The sequence below is a fragment of the Hylobates moloch genome, unplaced genomic scaffold (genome assembly GCF_009828535.3).
Source record: "Hylobates moloch isolate HMO894 unplaced genomic scaffold, HMol_V3 SCAFFOLD_5, whole genome shotgun sequence".
In the NCBI taxonomy this organism is placed as follows: domain Eukaryota; kingdom Metazoa; phylum Chordata; class Mammalia; order Primates; family Hylobatidae; genus Hylobates; species Hylobates moloch.
In genome coordinates, this window is record NW_026652280.1 from 65,717,189 (window position 1) to 65,731,252 (window position 14,064).

Here is a 14,064-nt window from a genome sequence, read left to right on the forward strand (position 1 = left end):
ACCTGTAAACAAAGGTGAACCCTAAAAAGCCATTCCTTCAAGAGGCATCCAGATGGCCAACTGGGCCTACATTTTGAATAGAGCCACACAGCCATTTGCAGTTGACTAGAGGTCACCCTGAGTCCCCAGACCATCCGCACTTCTGCTGTACTTTGCCACGTGCTGCCCTCACCTGAACCAGCCAAGGAGAGCTCAGCTGTATCAACCAATCAACCAGAGCTCAGCTGTATTGACCAATCACAACTAGGCAAGTTTGAATCTTTTATTTGCATAAATGAACATGATTGGGCACCTGGGCAGGCACTGCCACTATAAAACCAGAGCCCTCCCTTTGTACCCTGGAATGTACCTTCCTTTAAGGCTGTATCTCCCAGGTTTACAAACTGTTCACTGGAATAAGCCTCTTTCCTCCAAATTCCTTTTCAGACGACTTTTGTTCACAAACCCCACACAAACAGCTTCATCCCATAGGGTTAATTTACTTCCCTGGATGTAGCTCCTGACGTTTGGCAGAGGGTGGCCCTGAATGATAACTAAGCACATGCACTATCTCTATCCTTTCTCTTTCTTGGTGGATCCAAATGCTAGGTTTGGGAGGGTAATGGCAATTGTCATCCTATGGTAGTATTTCCTGCCCTGTTACTGGTGTTGTTTCTGTTCCATAGCTAAGAAAGCTGTCATTCCTGGTTAATTGATGGCTTCAAGGGCATACTTAGGAGGTTATCTATTCCTACGTTCTTGACTAGGAAATGCCTGCTGTCCCCTTCTGGCCATCCTGGAAGGTTCTGACCCTGAGCTGGGTTGCAATCTCTTCCACTAGATCAACTTGGAACCCTGCTGGCATTATCTCAGTTCCAAAGACATCTACAAAATGTTGTTTGACAGCAAAGCACACAGCAGATGGAAAAGAATCAGGAGCTCCAGGGAAGCTGGAGGCTCTATTAGACACATTTCTCTCTTCTTCCCAGCAGTAAATTACACCTTCTCTGACCAGACAGAAGTTGCAAAGCGATACATGGGAGGGGGAACCCTTGAAAAATTTATCTGAATTTTGCCAACTAACAATCGCTTGTATACTCTTACAGGCAATGACATCTTATTTATGACCTTTTATGTCATATAACACATACAGCTCATTTTCGGTAGTTGCTCTGCATTTGCACAACATTTTTATCACTGCATAGCAGTGAGCTTTACTATAGTCCTGATCGGAAACAGGCTTCTCTACCACACAGTTCTGTGTCACTACAATAAGGACCACAAAAACCTTAGCCATAGAAGGAAATCATTGATAAATTAGATCCATACAATTTAATATTTTTGTTCAGCCAATAAACTGTTAAAGGCAAGCTGTAGATTAAGAGAAGAATGTGTGTGTGTGTGTGTATAATTCACAGAATATGTAAAGAACTCTAACAAATCACTGATTTAAAAAAGATAATTTTTTAATGGACAAAAGACTTGAACTAACACTTCACAAAAGTATAGAAATAGACAACATGCATAAAAAGGTACTCAATATCATCAGTCATCAGAGAAATGCAAATTAAACCACCAGGTGATAGCACTATGCAACCATAAGAATACTCAACATTGGCTGGGCACTGTGGCTCACGCCTGTAATCCCAGCACTTTGGGAGGCTGAGGCAGGTGCATCACGAGGTCAGGAGATGGAGACCATCTTGGCTAACATGGTGAAACCTTGTCTCTACTAAAAATACAAAAAATTAGCCAGGCATGGTGGTGGGTGCCTGTAGTCCCAGCTACTTGGGAGGCTGAGTCAGGAGAATCGCTTGAATCCGGGAGGCAGAGGTTGCAGTGAGCCAAGATTGCACCACTGCACTCCAGCCTGGGTGACAGAGCAAGACTCTGTCTCAAAAAAAAAAAAAGAATACTCAACATTAAAAAGAGACATAATACCAAGTGTTGGTAAGGACATACAACAACTGGCATTCTCATACATTGCTGTTGTGAGTATGAAGTAGTAGAACTACTTTGGAGAACTGGCAATATAGTATAAACATAACCATGTACCTACCCTATAACCTAGAAATCAACTCCTAAGATATTACCCAAGAGAAATTAAAACACATCCACACAAATACTTGTGCAAGAATGTTCACTGAAGTTTTATTCATAACAGACAAAACTTGGAAAAGGGTTAAATACACTTGGTTAATTCATATAACAGAGTACTACTCAATAATAAAAAAATGAATTTAGAGCACATGCAACAATATGAATTTCAAAAACATGCTGCATGCAAAAAGTCAAACATGAGTCCATACCGACAAAGGCTTTCTTTGACCTAACTCCAGTGAGGCTCCTCTAAGCCCTCAAAGCATAAACTTTAGACTGTCCTTGGTTCATTTAGTTGAGTTACAATCTTGTTGGGTCAGTTTATCGAAAATCCCCCACCACGGTTACCTGATCAAATTCCACACCCCCCACGCTTCATATCTTCCCATCCTGGCCTGCTTTGAGCAAAGATCCTGTTGGGCTCGTCTAACAAAAACCTCCCTAGCTTTGATGTTTCCTCTTAGAAATTTTCCATCCACTGAGCCGCACCCTGCTCCTTGGCTAGAAACCCCCACTTGTCCTTGTTGTGTTCAGAGTGGAGCCAAATCTTTCTTCCCTACTGCAAAACCCCATTATGGAGGTCCCCCATGGTAAAATCTGCCTTATCATCTTTAATGACTGCCATGAATAATTTTTCTTTAACAATACATGATTCCACTTATATGAAATTCAACAGCAGGAAAAACTAATCTATGGAGATAGACATTAGAAAAGTGGGTCTCTTGGAGCAGGGGCCGACTGGAAATGGGCATGGGGTAATTCCCTGGGCTCTCCATGATCAGACCCAACCTACTTTGTCCTTTTTCCTCTCCCATTGCTGCACAGCAGGGTCCCTCTGCTTCAATCAGGAGGTTAGATCTGCCATGCCTCCACCACCCACCCATCCCCACAGTCTCATCCCCACAGTGACAGCACTTTGTGAACTGGGCTGTTCTACCACAAAAGCTGCCAGCACACATTCTGCAGAGCCTGGTTACAGATGTTATCTTAACAGATGCCCATATCATTCACTTCATCCCATTGTACAAGTTAGCCCTTCATTTTATAGTGTTTTAAGGTTAAAAACACTTATGCCTCTTGATCCTTGCAATTTTAATAAAGCACTCTCTCCATTTTCACCTCAACATCCAGTCCAGGTAAAAAGTAACAATTGATAAATATCTGTTGATGAATGTTCAACATTTAATCATGTATCACTCCTAAATACCATGAATCATGTTAGAGACAGCTGCATGGACAGACCAAATGGGAAATGAATGCCTTATTGTAGAAGGCTTATTTGTTGGACCCTATTTTCCAGGTCCAAGAAGTCTTTATCTTTGACACAAAATGAAGTTACTCCTGGCCCACTTGTGGTACTTCTATAGACTTATTCAAGGGGGTGACAAACTTTAGAAAGGCCTAAAGAAATTGTAATTGAATAAATTGAATACAACTTCTTTCTTTCATTGTTCTGCTCCTTCTGAAATGTAGGGGACTGCCACTCACTAGCATTCTTTGTCCAGAACACATTCCCACTCCAGGAACTTAAGAGGAAACAGCCGGCCTGCATGCAATGTCAGGGTAAATTCAGAACATCAGTGTCTTGGTCCATATGTGTTGCTTTAAAGGAATACCTGAGGCTGGGTAATTTATAAAAATAGGTTTATTTGGCTCATGGTTCTGCTGGCAATAGCATCTACTTCTGGTGAGGGCTTCCAGGAGTTTCCACTCATGGCAGAAGTGGAGCCAGTGTGTGCAGACATTACATGATGAGACAGGAAGCAAGAGAGACAGAGGGGAGATGCCAGGCTCTCTTTAATAATCAGCTCTGGAGGGAACTGAGTATGTGAGAACTCACTTATTGCCATGAGAACAGCACCAAGCCGTTCATGAGTGATCCACCCCCATGACCCAAACACCTTCCACCAGGCCCCACCTCCAACATTGGGGACTAAATTTCAGCATGAGGTTTGGAGGGTCAAATATTCAAACTATAGCATCAGCCGAAATTATAGCTGCAGGGAAATTAGAAGAAAAACTGGCAAGATGAACAAAGATTTAGTGAAATATAACACATTAGAGAATAAAAAGGGGAGTCTATAGGGTGCAATTGTAGTTGATTGTATGTTTTTGCATAACTGCTTCGTTCAATTAACTGTTGTGGGTATTTTACTGAGGATTTTAACATCTGAATACAATGGTTAAAAGTGTTCTGTGTCTTATAATTTCCTTACCTTGTTTGGGAGTCAGGATTATAACAGCCTTGATAAATGTGTAGGGAAGCTTTCTTGCCTTTTGGGAAAAAGCCCATTAAGTGTTTGAGGGGTGGAAGGGAGAGGCTGCAAAGGGCATGGGAAAATTTTCAGGGGTAATGGGTATATTCATTATCTTCAATGTGGTGATGGTTGCAGGGGTGTATACAAATGCCCAAACTCATAAATTGTACACTTTAAATATTCAAGTTTATTGTATGTCAATTATACTTCAATAAAGCTGTTTTATTTTTTTTTTTTAAACCCTCACAGTTTAGTTCTGGGCTCTGTGCTTGGGCTCTGAAATTCGGTGGCAGCGGCCTGAATCCCCATGCCCACTGTGACAGAGCAGGAGCACCATCCTCTTGGACAAACACTGCCACTTTAAGTTCCAGCTCCCTTTCCAGCCTCATGCATTTCAAGAAAATCACTTCTAACAACAAGCAGACAGAAAGAGCAGACAGTAAAACATAGATGAGACAGCTTGGGCACAGAGGGAGGTGGGGGGAAAGTCTCTTGGGTAACTGCCAAACTTCACCCTCATACATTGGGCCCCAGTATAACAGTGAGCCTTAATAAGCACATTCCTTTCCCTTCAGGTGCACTAAGATAGGGAAGCTAAAAGCAGACTTGGGGGTATGCCTGCAGCTGCAGGAAGATGTATGGAAAGAGACACACAACTCTCCCTCCCAGATAAGCACACCTAAAGAGACACAGAAGCAGTCCAAGTCTCTGACAAACTCTCCCACCCTGAATCCTTAAAAACTCTTTGTAAGAGAGCATGCCTCTGATCTAACTCAGCCACAAGCCACTCTCGGGTTTGTTTTCTTTAAAATAAACCTGTCCTTGACCATCAAGCCATCGTGTTTCTTTCCTCTTTAATTCTTACACACTGGAGCCTAGGGAGAGGATCATTCTCTGCCCACTTCCATTACCTGAGAAAAGGACACCAGAAAAAGAAGCCATGGGGAAAACCTAAGATTTGCAGCCAGGCATGGCAGCTGATGCCTGATTGGCCGGCACTTAGGGAGGTTGAGGTAGAGGATTGTTTGAGGCCAGGAGTTTGAGACCAGCCTGGGCAACATAGTGAGACCCTGTCTCTACAAAAAAAAATTTTTAATAAATTATCTGGGCCTGGTGGCAAGTGTCTGTAGTCCCAGCTACTTAGGAGGCTGAGACGGGAAGAACCCTTGAACTCAGTACAGCTCAGGCTGTAGTGAGCTATGATGGCACCACTGCACTCCAGACTGGGTGGCAGAGCAAGACCCTGTCTCAGAAAAAAAAAAAAATGTAGACTTTTGTAGACTGTCAAGAGGGACATCAAAAATGCCTCCTGTGAGGCTGGGCGTGGTAGCTTACATCTGTAATCCCAAGCACTTTGAGAAGCCACGGCGGGAGGATTACTTGAGCCCAGGAGTTTGAGATCAGCCTAGGCAAGATAGATCTTTTCTCTACAAATAAAAATAATTAGCCGGGTGTGGTGGTGCAGGCTCCTCAGGGGACTGAGGTAGGAGGATTGCTTGAGCAGTCCTCAGGCAGTGGAGGCACCAGTGACCTGTGGTAACAACACTGCACTCCAGCCTGGGCGACAGAGTGAAACCCTGTCTCAAAAGAAAATAAATAAAACACAATGTCTCCTGTGTAAAATGACAACTTCCAGTAGAACAATTATAGGAAAGATACAGGATCTTTCTGTTCTTTCCACGGTATTTCAGATTTCAGACCGCCCAAGACTCCTCTAGCTAATGACTTCACAGTTGGTAACAGCGAGTTAACTTCACAATGTTTCTTCAGCGTCTATTATGACAGTTCTTGGAACTATAGGTGCCAGATTCCAGTTCACACCTGATGGTAGTGACAATGGAAATGCATTTAGGAGGCTTGCAGATTCCTTGGATCCAGAAAATACAACTTTTTGAGACATGTGGGAGAAAAATGAGGGTTTTCCATCAGCTTTCCCTGGGGTTCCACGAACACTAAATGGATCTGAAGACACACCTTCAACATTCTTTAAGAAGGAACCGTGGAAGCCAACCTTAAATCGTTTAAAGAGAGAATGAAACTTGAAGCAATACACAGGAAGAACCCTTATCTGATCTGCTCTGCAACTACTGGAAATGTTGAAGGAGACAGTTTACACTACAGTGGATGGGAGTGGAGGCTTAGGCCTGTAATGCTAGTGCTTTGGAAGGCAGAGTGGGGAGGATTGCTTGAGGGAGAGTTCAAGGTTGCAGGGAGCTGTGATCCAGCCTCAGCAACAGAGTGAGATCCTGTCTGCAAAAAAAGAAAAGAAGAAAAGTTTACATTTGGAGACTAGAGAGGAGCTTTTGAATATTGCTACGATTCTTCAGATAGTCTCCTAATTGGGTAGGTAGTATCGCTTGACAAATGTCTTACGACCATCAGAAAATAATGCTCCCATTACAATAAGTAGAGCGAAAGCACAATCTTCTCCTTCCCACGTGGCTCAGCTTTCAATGCAGACTCTGTAGAAAACTCGCCCAGTAACTTGGGTCAAGAAATCAGGTTGGGTTAAACCACCTGCACAACTTTCCTCCCCACGAAGGAAAGGTTTCTTAAAAATGATTCCCCGGGCCGGGCGCGGTGGCTCACGCTTGTAACCCCAGCACTTTGGGAGGCCGAGGGGGGCAGATCACGAGGTCAGGAGATCGAGACCACAGCTAAACCCCCTCTCTACTAAAAATACAAAAAAAAATTAGCCGGGTGTGGTGGCGGGCGCCTGTAGTCCCAGCTACTCGGAGAGGCTGAGGCAGGAGAATGGCGTGAACCCGGAGGCGGAGCTTGCTGTGAGCCGAGATCGCGCCACCGCACTCCAGCCTGGGCGACAGAGCAAGACTCTGTCTCAAAAAAAAAAAGATTCCCTGACAAAGATGAGCATTCATAATTAAAAGAGGCCCAAAATGAGAGAAAAAGGAAAAATTGTCTTCTGTTTTGTGTTCTCCTCCATCTCTACTTATGTAGTTGCTAGACAGAGACCTTGGCCTTCCACTAGATCAGGGATGACATTGCTGAGACCATGACTGCAGCAAAGTCTGCAGTCTGTTTCTTTGCAAACAAACAGGGGACTCCATGCTCACCTGCTTCAGAAGAGAGCCCAGCAGCTGCCCACCTCCCAGCTGGCCCCGTGGGTATGGAGCTTGGTGGACCATGCAGACCTATGTGGATTGTGCCTTCCAAGCTGTGATAGAGGAGGTAAAAATAAGTTATTTAGGCAGATAGTGAGAATAAGGAAGTCCTTGGTATGGTTTTCATTTTAATGAAAAGCATTAAAAGGAATGCCCCAAATCATTTTCTTTTCTAACAAAGAGCAACCTGTAAAATCAAGCTGCAGACAGAGACAAGCAAGCTGGAAGCTTGCATAGGCGAATGCTGGTAGTTGTGCCAATAGAGAAAGGTTACCTCGGAATAGGCACGTTCAAAATGGTGGCTCCATCTTCTCCTCTCTTTGCCACCCGCGTGTACAGTAAGGAGCAGACAAGATGGTACTGGCCAAGCAGAAAGCCCACTTGTATAGTAACATTAGGGTGGGACGACCAGCCTTCCCCGAGCACTATGTAAATGTCACACCTGATCAAACCAATCTGTGGGCCCTGTGTAAATCAGACGCCGCCTCCTTAAGCCTGCCTATAAAGTCAGCTGTGGTCCACCTCAGGCCCGCTTTTTCCCTTTTGGATGCCTCTCTCTAGAAAGAGAGAGAAAGCTGCTCTCCTCTCTCCTTTCTTCAGCCTATTAAACTTTCCGCTCCTTAACCCACTCACATGTGTCCATGTCTTTAATCTTCTTGGTACAAGATGGTGAACCCCAGGTATTTACCTCAGACAATGACGCTGCTTCGGCTGGACGGCTCTTGAATGCCTCCATAGAGGAGAAATGGTCGCTGCCTCCTCTGGTGGGGAAAAACATTCTACCTCCCTTCAGTGATTAACACCTCCTCAAAATAAAAATGGTAAAAACCAATCAGCAGAGGCAGACATACCAGGGAACAGGAGAGCCAACTGATGCTCTCAGAACCCTCCATCATATGCCATTCCTCTCTCACCTAAGGATCCCATAGAGGTATATGCACCACAGGCAGAAATGTTGTCTTTTGACGACAGACATGCCAGAAGAGCAGAGGCTTTCAGAAAACCACCAATTCAGCAAACTAACTCACCGAGCATGGACTGGGTAAATTCCTCAGCTCTCCTAACTATAGGAATTATTTTCAGCCTGTGTCAGCTACACCGAGCTCATCCCCAGTTCTGAATAAACTATCACTGATTTCTACGAAGGACAATTATATGAAGTCAGTAAAATCCACATGCAGAGGAGAGGGACACCCAATTCAACAAGTGAGTGTGACCTCAGTGTACTGAAAACAAGCTTCCAGGAAGGATCTCCACATTGGTTTGTGGATAAAGTAAAATAATTTGTGAAAGAGACAGATCCTCAGACGTTGGCATTACTGGAAAAGCTCTTCAGGAGACCGGAAGTTGGTGGGAGTTTCTGCTGTGTCTGAGGGGCTGACGTGAGGATGAAATACGTAAGACTAACATCAAGTCCAGCATGAAAGCTAGGCCACTACCCTAAAAGACTTAACAGGAATGTTCTGTGTATGTTCAGACTGTACTCACTTCTCAGATGCACTGATGCCTTAAAAAATATTTTTATTGCTCTAAGCAGTCTTGCTTTAGCAAATGGTTGCCCTGAAGATTGCAGGACTTAACTGGCTTCTCTAAACACTGTTAAAGTGGGAAAAATCTTGCACATTCAACTTGGGAATTATTTTACTGTTTTTTTTCTTTTTTTTTTTTTTTTTATGAGAATAGAGTCTTGCTGTGTCGCCCAGGCTGGAGTGCAGTGGCACCATCTCGGCTCACTGCAAGCTCCGCCTCCTGGGTTCATGCCATTCTCCTGCCTCAGCCTCTCAAGTAACTGGGACTGCAGGCACCTGCCACCACACCTGGCTGATTTTTTGTATTTTTAGTAGAGACAGGGTTTCACTGTGTTAGCCAGGATGGTCTCGATCTCCTGACCTCGTGATCCACCCTCCTCGGCCTCCCAAAGTGCTGGGATTACAGGCATGAGCCACTGCATCCAGACTACTTTTTTTAATTGTACAGTATACTTTAAATAGGAAATCAGAAAATTTTATTGATTTTAGTCAATATTTATATATAGAACAGCTAAACCCCAATGGGTAAAACATCAGGGACTGACTATATACAGAAACCCACAATAATTTTACCTTAGAAGAGAACTTAAAGATGCAAATAAATCATGGTTTCTCAACTTACACGATGGACATTTCGGACAATTCTTTGTGGTTAGGACTGTTCTGTGCATGGTGGGATATTTAGCAGTATCTCTGGCCTCCACCCACTAGAAGCCAGTAGTATCTCACACACACACACACACACACACATCTATTGTGACAATCAAAAATGTTTCCAAACAAATGTCCCCTGGGGTGGTGCAAAACGTCCGTTTGTTGAGAATCACTGAACTAGATATATTATCTCCTTCATGAATGTTTTATGTCTGGTGCTATCATGTTCTGTTCATGTTCTTACTGTTTCCAGAAAGGTAACCGCCATACAGATTGATTTCCTTTCTGTTATTGTTTTGTATATATTTCCTGAAGAAAAGTTTATAAACTTTAAATATAAAGAAAAATAACCAAGAAAAGAGACTTAGCTCTGTCTGAGTGCAGAGCCCCCACAATTAGGCTGCCACATCTCAAGGCAGGTCATTCTCCCCTGTGTTTCTTGAAAGGGTAAAGGTGAAAGAAGCGGATTTTCATTTGCAAAGGATTTTTCTCAAGAGATCTTGTGAGCAACTGTAACAATAAAAACCCCAGATGCTATTAGATGAAGGGCAGGTCTTACAGATCAGTCTGTCACACTCAAAAAGGGAAATACAGTTTCTGTTTTAGAAAAAAAGAAAATCTCTGGTGTCGAGAAACCTCATAGATTTAATGACCATCTTGCCAGGCACTGTATTAAACAAGTAAAAAGAAACATACTTCTTTCCACCCAGAAGCCTGGAGTCCCATGGCGAGGTCACATACATCTAGTTCTCTATGTCCCACTTTCTGCCTTTGCTGACATCCGATTGAATTATCGAAAGAGTTCATCAACATTAACCCTGGACAGCCCATTCTGTCTAAGGGAGAAACTTGGAAGTGTGACCCAGTCAGGGTCTGAGCTGCCAAGACAATAGCAGGGGAAGAATGCTGCATAGGTACTGTCAAAGTAATTAAAAGGTGTTTTGTTATCAGCTCATTAATATTGATTATAACTTTTTCCTCTCCATTAGAGCCGATAATTGGAGGTGGTGCTAGGTATGTTCAGTGTTTCCCAACTACTCTGCTACTGACCCCGGGAAGAAAAACATTTTGAATATTAAGCACGTACCTTGCTGTTTACCAGCTATAGTCCAATGTCATCCACTTTGGCAAGGCTGATCCCCAGAAGGACGCCATTTTCTGAGAGGTACAAAACTCGAGTGCAATGTTACATCTGACTAGACTCTGTAGCCCTCTTTGACTGAAACACACAAGGACAGCCCCAAATCAACCTCAGAGAGGCACAGACTGGGCTGGGTGGCTGTGCATTTGGGCTCCTGGCTGGGGTTCAGAGGACCTGGATCTAGCTCTTCCTCTGGATCCAGCTGCATCCCCACCAGCAGGTCACTCCTGGCCTCTGAGCCTCAGTTTCCCCATCTGTGTGATGAGGTGGAGCTTTTAAAAAAGACTCAAACAATCAGTTAGGATAAGCCAGACCAGAGAAAGAATGGGTATATCCCTTCATCTACTGCCAGGCAAGCATTTGGTGCTTGACATAGGTTTACATTCTGGACAGTTGCCAATCTGGAGTCTATGACAATGCTATTTAAACTGTAGTCTGTGGTCTGGTGTCAGTTGGCAAACTGTTACTGGTCAAGACAAGATAAGCAGAACAAATGGCAGGAAGCTTTGGGAAAGTGTGTAACAGTCTGACATGTCCCTGAAGCCCCCAGCATATCAATGAATCTGCCTCACTGATCAGAGCATAGGCAGCTTGGGTGTGGTACCAGCAGTGCAAGGTGGCCAGTGTCATGTGGCAAGAGCTGTGTACTTGTCATGCCCAGAAGGACCTCTTTACAATGTGTGATGTTTTAAGGTTTGTCAACTGTAATCCAACGCTATATAATCTGTATGTATTTACAATTTCTGACTTGTTTTTGTAGTCATTCTGATTTTTAATGACTTTTAATATATATACACACATATATATTTGGTAGCTGCATTAGGCAAGTAAATTTACTGTACATGGCAAAGTGCTAAACTCATAGTGTTATTTAGGGAAAAGCACTAATGAAACCATAAATGAAACTGGTACTTAAGTGATATTTACTTATCAAACAAATTCAAAACAAAGAATTGTTTTATTTATTTTTTTTTGAGGCGGAGTCTCGCTTTGTCGCCCAGGCTGGAGTGCAGTGGCGCAGTCTCGGCTCACTGCAAGCTCCGCCTCCCGGGTTCACGCCATTCTCCTGCCTCAGCTTCTCCGAGTAGCTGGGACTACAGGCGCCCGCCACTATGCCAGGCTAATTTTTTTTTTTGTATTTTTAGTAGAGACAGGGTTTCACCGTGGTCTCGATCTCCTGACCTCGTGATCCGCCCGCCTCGGCCTCCCAAAGTGCTGGGATTACAAGCGTGAGCCACCGCGCCCGGCCGCAAAGAATCCTTTGTGAAAGAATTTTGAGTTGAAAGGCAGATAGAAGCAGATTTTCAGTATTTCACATGTAAACATTAAAGTTTTGGGGAGCTTCACATAGACTTGCTTTTCAGGTTGCTAAAACTAAAAACCATTTATAATTGCTGAGAGATTAGCAGCAAAGACTGTATTGCAGCTGTCTGCATAACCTATGCACCCACAAAAAATTAAAATAATAATTAAAAATGATTAAAACAAATGAAGTCTAAATCAGCCTTCCAGGAAATCGGCCTTCCAGGAATTTCCATCTGTTGGGTCTAGGCATACTCTCTGAAGCAAGAAAATGAAAGAGGTGCCTGACATCCTCAAATCCAAGAAAACAGCCCGCTCGTCCCCAACTCCACTCTGAACGGCTGGGGCGTCCCCCCACCCCGGGGGCCACAGCCAGGTCCCCACTGTTCTCAGAGCTGCCCTCATCTGAAGATCACAAACCTGGAACCTGGGCTTCCTCCCACTGCCCGTGACCTCCCGCCCGCATTCCCGTGACTCAGAAGTCAGGGCCAGACTACCCAGAGGGAGAGCCCCATAGAGTCCCCGCTCAGCATGCACCCAGGGTTCCCACCCAGCTTCCCCGCGCAGGTCCCCAGCCAGGTCTCCGCCCAGCGTCCCCGCCCAGCTTCCCGGGGGCTACACCAGGCCACCTGTGCTTGCTCGTTGACAGCACAGCCCCTTCCAGCTTGACGGCCTCCGCCCGATCGACCCTGCGTGAATACAATTATTTCCCTCTGCCTTCCACTCGGAGAGAGTGGCCAGGATGCCAACTGGCTTCACTGGAAACACCCCGGCCCCCCAGCCTTCCTGGGGCATCCCTAGGTGACACCCCACAAGGCCTGAGGCCTCTACTCTTTCTCTCCCATGGGCAGTGACCCTGCCTCGCACCAGCCACACTGTCCCAGCAGACGCTCTCACCTTAGCCTAAGGCTGGACTTACTGCTTCCAAAAGCGCTGGACACAGCCTTTATATGACTGACCCCGCCCCCAAGTCCCAGGCCACCCCATGCAACCGCCCAACCGCCCAACCGCCTAACGGCCCAACCGCCACTCCAAAGGTCACCAACCACTGCTCCAGGCCATGGGCTGCCCCTCCCCACGGCTCTAGGACCCTTCCTCTCCACTGCAGGCTGACCCCACCCACCTCACCAACAGTCACGCCCACTGCCAGTCTGGCCCCGCCCCCACCGTTCTCTCTTCGGGCTCCATGCAGCAGGTCTACTCTGCCCACCACAAGAACCACCACTTCCACAGCCAGGCACCCCAGCTCGGGCTGAGGTCCTCTTTGGCTCCTGGCAGCTGTTACCCCTGCAGCCATCTGTACCAGATGTCTGCTGTGTTTTGTCCTCCACATATAGTTTTGATATATTTTAAAAACTTAATCTATATCTCACTTACTCCACTCCCTGTGAGGGTGGGCAAATGCCTGTTTAGCTTAGGATCAGATCCTTAGCACCTGATACAGGGGCTGGTGCTCTACACCCATACCTGCTCTGCCGGCTGCACAGGATCCTCATGGCAAAATGGGATGGTCTATGTAAGGGCACTTGTGAAAATTCTAGAACTCTTTCTATACCCCTGAAACTCCAGAAACGTAAAGAATTATTTTCATTATCGTTGCTTTTCAATACATTGATCTGGACCCCACATTTCCAGCTTATGGTTTGGTTACAGCTCTACATGACCCAAATGGAAAGATAAAAATGCTCTCCCTTGCTCATCTCCCTTTTAAACATGATTTCTCCTTAAAGGTGCTTAAGGGAATTTCATATGCAATCAGTTCTTTTGTTATCTATCTCTAATGTTTTACCTGGATTTTTTATTGGCTGTCATGCAGCAATGACAAGAAAATCCATTTGTGGATTGGAATCTTTAGGTATGAAATGTGTCATGCTTGCCTGGTTGAAACAATGTAGGACCTTCAAGTGAGGGCTGGAGGTTTGTTTGCACTGGCGTGGAAGAGGAAGAGGAGACAGAGAAAAGGAAAACATAGGGTCACT

The 14,064-nt window shown here is 44.9% G+C and overlaps 1 long non-coding RNA gene across 5 annotated transcripts; it reads right to left on the reverse strand.

Moving 5' to 3' along the window:
- Window positions 1-5,177: 5,177 nt before the first annotated feature.
- LOC116468729 (uncharacterized) lies at window positions 5,178-13,039 on the reverse strand. 5 transcript variants are annotated; one of them, XR_009213755.1, is made up of 6 exons: window positions 12,983-13,039; window positions 10,730-10,861; window positions 8,488-8,597; window positions 8,148-8,265; window positions 7,412-7,512; window positions 5,178-6,587 (listed from the first exon to the last, which is right to left on the reverse strand). It is a non-coding gene; the product is annotated as an uncharacterized LOC116468729 (long non-coding RNA). The 5 variants fall into 5 exon arrangements; XR_009213756.1 differs by lacking the exon at window positions 8,488-8,597 and having other exon boundaries at window positions 8,148-8,262; XR_009213753.1 differs by lacking the exon at window positions 8,488-8,597.
- Window positions 13,040-14,064: the final 1,025 nt, after the last annotated feature.